This window comes from Arachis hypogaea, chromosome 19, assembly GCF_003086295.3.
Source record: "Arachis hypogaea cultivar Tifrunner chromosome 19, arahy.Tifrunner.gnm2.J5K5, whole genome shotgun sequence".
In the NCBI taxonomy this organism is placed as follows: Eukaryota; Viridiplantae; Streptophyta; class Magnoliopsida; order Fabales; family Fabaceae; genus Arachis; species Arachis hypogaea.
Window position 1 is genome coordinate 92,774,465 of NC_092054.1, and position 6,300 is coordinate 92,780,764.

The window sequence follows — 6,300 nt, forward strand, 5'->3', positions numbered from 1 at the left end:
TCCTTCTACTACTTGAGGGGCTGGCCTCTTCCTTTGCTTCTGTTGAGGCAGGGGGGATGCGGTAGCATGCATTCATCGAACGGTTATTGGAATGCCCTCTTTTATCCACACGGGGTCCTCATCTTCAAACACCACCCCAGCTTTCTTGCACAGTCGGTAAATAGTGCTGGGGTAACCTAACGTTCCCCTTGAGTCACTTTTCTCTGCCATTTTTCTAATTCCTTCTGCTATGAGTTCATGAACCTTGATCTCTCCTCCTTTGAGTATACAGTGCACCAGTGTGGCTCTCTCGAGATTCACCTCCGAGTTGTTCGTTGCTGGGAGGATGGACCTCCTTACAATTTTGAACCACCCTTTTGCTTCCGGGGTGAGATCTGCTCTCTTGATGAACCTTAGTCTCCTATCTGCATATCTTTCCCAGTCAGCTCCTGGTACACAAATGTCTTGCACAATCTGGTCATGATTAGGGTTGTTGTTCATTCTTGAATGATAACTCTCTTCTTCAAACGGTATGGACCGCAGCTTTAATGCCCTCATGACACTCATGGGACCAAAATCCATAATCTTTCCTCTCACAAAGCTTGTATATGACTCATCTGCCTTATCATATTGGACCGCATTTGCATAAAACTCTCTTATAAGATTTGCATTCACCTTAATGACTGGATCAGTGAGGAGCTCCCATCTTCTCTTTTCTACCTTCTTTGTGATTTCGGGACACTCAGTTTTCCTAACTTGAAATCCCAGCTCATAAATGATCTCCTTATCCACCATCCACCCATATTGCAATGCATGGTGCAGGCTTCTAAATCTCCTTTCATTATACGGGTGTTGCTCCATAGGTTCCTTTCCCTTCCTTCTTTTAGAGCTCGAAGATGCCATGAATGAGGGTTAATGTGTGAAGTTGGCAAGGGTGTGGAGACTTTCGGTTGTTTAGGGTTAAGGAAATGCTTTGCTCCGAACTGGATAAGTGTGAAGAGTGGGTGTGGAGTGTGAAGCTAGGGTACGGAACAAGGATCACTCATATAGAGAGGTTGTGAGTGAATGGAGGGTGTGGATTGATGGAGTGGTTACTTGATGGACGGTTGGGGTTGTGCATGGAGAAAGGACAAGGATCATCACTTTATGATGGGGATTGCTCGGTCTTCAAGGGTCCCATTCTTTTCCATGTTGCATGGCAACATTTTCCAATGCGTTCCCTTTTGGGAACAAGTGTGTAGTCCCTCTTCATGAAGTGGCCGAACCTTCCTCATTTCATTGTCCAATCAATCTCCTTCAATGCTCCTCTCCTTTCTTCCTATAAAGATAAAATAAGAAAAATAAGAATTAATATCATAAAAAAACAATTTAAACTTTACGGCTAGAATAATAAAAATAAGAAAAGATTTTGTTTATTCATGAACTCCAACTAACTAACTAACTGTGTATCCTTATATGCACATTGGTGGCACCATGGGGTGACACCAAACTTAGTTTGGAGCACTGTGATGAAAAGTTCTGTTCAAAGCTCCAAAACTAGCATGCTCTCAGTTGCATTCATGCTTTCTTGGCATGCTTTGAACACTAAACTTGTTCTTCACTATATACTGCTTATTAAGGATTTCACCAAGTGTTTGTCAAGTTTGGGTTGGAATTCATGAATATTGACTTATTCACTATTTTCTAAAAGCATATAAAACATGGGTTGCTGATGCCAAGGCATCATAGGCTAGTTTCACTAGCATTTTTCTGTTAGTTTTAGTTGTTTTATGCATTTTCTTGAGCTTAAAGTAACCAAAAATGGTTAAATGAAGAACAAAGTAATGAACCATCCAAACAATATGATTTTGATGCAAATTCCATGAGTTTTAGTTATATTACTTAAATGCTATGAATGAAAGATTTCTCATGAAATTTTGCAAGACTTTGATGCAATTGTTTGGATGATTTCAGGGAAGAAGAGGCTAAGCAAGGAAGCAACAAAATCAATAAAAGAAGCTTGAATATCACATGTGGAGTTTAAGTTCCAGTTTAAGCCTAAACTAGAGCTTAAATGCCAAAATCATGAAGGATAAGAAATGCTGGGATTGAAGTTTAACCTCCAGTTTGACCTCAAACTGGAGGTTAAACGCCAGAATGAAAAGCCTCACTTAAGGAGCATTCCACGTTTAACCTCCAGTTTGACCTCAAACTGGAGGTTAAACGCCAGAATGAGTATGCCACCCAGGGAGGAGTTCCACGTTTAACCTCCAGTTTGACCTCAAACTGGAGGTTAAACGCCAGAACCAGGAAGAGTACCAGGGAGCCATTCCACGTTTAAGCTCCAGTTTGACTCAAACTGGAGCTTAAACGTGTTCGATAGCTTTTCTACTCCAGGGTTGCTCTCTCCATCTCCACGTTTAACCTCCAGTTTGACCTCAAACTGGAGGTTAAACGTGTTCGACACCTCCAGGGCCACCATTCCAAGCTTCCACGTTTAACCTCCAGTTTGACCTCAAACTGGAGGTTAAACGTGTTCGACCTCCAGTATGCCTCCACCCTTTTCCACGTTTAACCTCCAGTTTGACCTCAAACTGGAGGTTAAACGTGTTCGACCTCCAGGGCTGCCCTTCCTATCTCCACATTTAAGCTTCAGTTTAACCTTAAACTGAAGCTTAAACGTGTTCGACTACATGACTCTCCAGGGCTACCTTCTTCCATTTCCACGTTTAAGCTTCAGTTTAACCTTAACTGAAGCTTAAACGTGCTTCTACAAAAGGCCTCACTGGAAGTGTCTGGCGTTTAAGCTGCAGTTTAAGCTTAAACTACAACTTAAACGCCACTCTTGAAAAAGGTTTCTGGGCCAAAAATATTGTGATTTAAGTTAGTCTTTGAGCACAAATATTAACTTAAACTTACTTTGGTATGAAACCCAATTGAATATCATGGTTTATGGGATTGGGCCTGAAGGATTGATGAGTTTGAAATCTCAATTTATTGAGTCATGTGTCATTATTTGATTATCACTAAGTTGGCTCAATAAATGTTACAGGATTTGGATCAACAACCTCATCAAGATTATGGATCATAAACCCAAGGCAAAAGGAAAGCAAGGAGAGGCCTCAAAGCCCAAGAAGCACAACAGAAGCTCAATATAGAAAGTGTATAAATAGGATAGAAGTTAAGTTAGAGAGACTTTTTACTTGGACTTTTAGCTAGTTTTCCTTTTCTTTGTAATTGAATTCAGAGCTATGATTCACTAAACCCCCTTTCATTGGGTTAGGGAGCTCTATTGTAATTCAATGAATCAATAATAGTTTATCTTCTTCTTCAATCTTTTCTCTTGAATTTTGTTAGAAAGCTTCTCGATCTAATTCCATTGAGTAGTTGTCTTGGGAAAGAAACTACTCAAACTTGGAATCCTTCGGAGCCTTGGGAAAGGAATGGAGGATTCATGCTAGAGAAGCTTTCTCACAGTGGATTGGATTGGGGTTTGGATGGATATTGTGACAAGTAATCCTACCAAATTGTGGTTCATGAAATTGTGTGGTATAATCAGTGATCAAGCATCATCTCTTCTTATGAACATTTAAACCAAGGGATTGGGAATTTGTTTGTTTTTAGAGAGCATTGGTGAGCCAAGGAATTGGGATCCAATCATATAAGATTGCCAAGCAAAATTCAATGAATGCATTGGTTGAGGAAGAGATATACATGTTTTGATTCGGAGATTTCAATATCTCCTAAACCCAATGAATTCCCCATTTCTGATTTCCCCTTTCTCTTTACATTCTGCAACTCAATTCATGCAATCACCCCCATTCCCTTTTAATTTCAGCAATTTAGTTTCTGCTCTTTAATTCATGCAATTTAAGATTCTGCCATTTAATTTTCTTGTCATTTACTTTTCCCGCCAATTTTACATTCCGCAATTCTCATCTCAAATCTTGATTCCGCTCAACTAGAACACACTTCTAATCCGAATTGCTCACTCAACCAATCCTTGTGGGATTCGACCTCACTCTATTGTGAGTTTTTACTTGACGATAACCGGTGCACTTGCCGGAAGGAATTTTGCCGATCGTGCAATTTCCTAAATCGTAGCATAACTAGTTTATGCGCATCAAGTTTATGGCGCCGTTGCCGGGGATTGGTTTTCGATTGACAATTCTCAAATTGGAAGCTAACTAGATTGAGCAATTTTCTCTTGCTTTGTTAATTCTGTTCAAGATACTTGTTGAATTTTTAATTTCTGCACTTGGTTACATGCTTTCCTTCTTTATGCCTTTAAATTCATGCAACTAACTCACTGACTCACTAACTGTTTGAATTAATTCCTCAATTGAGCTAACCATACTCTTCCATTAACCAAGAGTATTTCACTTGTTTGTGTTTGAGCTGTGTTCTTGTATGACAGGTAGGAGAGGAGAGACATCAACTCCTCCATATACCGAACCAGAGAGGACCCTTCATAGACTTAGAAGGGAAGCAAGAGGGAAGAGAGTAGTGGGAGAAGAGGAATCTGAAGGAGAATCTGATGACAATTTTGAGGAAGCTTTAGATCTCAACATGGATAGAGAAGTTCACAACCATGAGAGAGCTGATGGAAACGATGCCATCCCTGAGAGGAGGGTTCTTAGTTCATACATAAACCCGACCTCTGGGAATTGTGGTAGTAGCATCCAGAAACCACCCATTCAGGCCAACAATTTTGAGCTCAAGCCACAGCTAATATCACTTGTGGAAAATCATTGTTCCTTTGGAGGAAGTGCTAATGAAGACCCAAACCAACATCTCACAAAATTCCTGAGAATTTGTGACACTGTGAAGTCCAATGGAGTCCAGGAAGATGCCTATAAACTGCTTTTGTTCCCATTTTCACTTAGGGACAAAGCAGCTAAGTGGCTGGAATCATTCCCAAGGGGGAGTCTAACAACATGGGATGAGGTGGAAAGCAAGTTTCTGGCACGTTTCTACCCTCCACAAAAGGTCAATAGGCTTCGATCTGAGGTTCAGACTTTTAGACAACAAGATGGTGAAACTCTCTACGAGGCATGGGAGAGATTCAAGGACTTGACAAGGAAATGCCCACCAAACATGTTCCATGATTGGGTGCAACTGCACATCTTCTATGATGGGCTCTCTTATGAATCAAGGAAGGTTGTAGACCATTCATCAGGAGGTTCATTGAACAGGAAAAAGACTGTGGAAGAAGCCATTGAAGTGATCGAGACAGTGGCTGAGAATGAGTACTACTATGCATCAGAAAGGCACAACACTAAGGGAGTCATGGAGCTGAACCAGGTTGATACAATTCTAGCCCAAAACAAGGTGTTTGCCAAGCAACTAGCAGAGCTTACCAGGCAATTAGAAACAAAGCAAGTGGCTGCAATACACACACAAGATCAAGAGGAAGTAGGCATTGAAGGAGGTGATTGGGATGAGGCTAACTATGTGGGAAACCAACAAAGGCAATCATATGATCCACATTCCAACACTTACAACCCAGGCTGGAGAAACCACCCAAACTTTGGGTGGGGAAACCAACAAACCCAACCACAAAACCACAAACCTTACAACCACAACCAACAAAACAATTCCACATACCAAAACTCCAACCAAAGATCATACCAAGCCACACAAAACACTTACCCCCAATCATCATATCATGGCCAAAATAATCAACATACCCAACCTAATCCGAACCAACAATTTCAAGATCAATTAAACCGGATAGAAGGAATTATGGCAACCATGAGTCAAGACATCATTGAACTGAAGAGCTTCAGGGATGATGTAAGAACTACCTTAAGAAACCATGGTGAAAAACTCAAAAGGATGGAATCTCAAGTAGGAGAGCTATCTCAACAGGCACCCAAATCAACTGCAGTGTTCCCTAGTGACACAGAAAAGAATCCTAAAGGGGAACAAAAGAGAGTAAGATGGGAAGAATGCAAAGCCATCACCATAATGAAGGAAGTCTCAGAAGAAGAAGGAATCAGGCCCTCAGAGCAGGAACCAGAAATCTTGAAGGAAGGTGTGGAAGAAGTTAAGCAAGAAGGTGGAACTGAGCAAGCCAAGGAACTGCAAAAAGGCATGATGGAAATATACCAACCAAAAGCACCATTTCCTGAGAGGTTAGGAGGAGGTGAAAAAAGGAAAACCTACTCAAGGTTTCTAGAGACATTTAACTCTCTTCATGTCAATATTCCCTTTCTTGAGATTCTTCATCAAATGCCCACACACATCAAGTATTTAAAGGAATTGTTAAGCAAAAAAAGAGTTTTGAAGGGAGGACAAACAGTAACAATGAACAAAGAATGCAGTGCTCTCATCAAGAAG

General features: G+C 40.8%; 1 non-coding gene across 1 annotated transcript; it reads right to left on the reverse strand.

Annotated features, from left to right (window-relative positions):
- Nucleotides 1-4,953: 4,953 nt before the first annotated feature.
- On the reverse strand, nt 4,954-5,057 carry LOC112781855 (small nucleolar RNA R71). The gene has a single exon (XR_003192608.1). It is a non-coding gene; the product is annotated as a small nucleolar RNA R71 (small nucleolar RNA).
- Nucleotides 5,058-6,300: the final 1,243 nt, after the last annotated feature.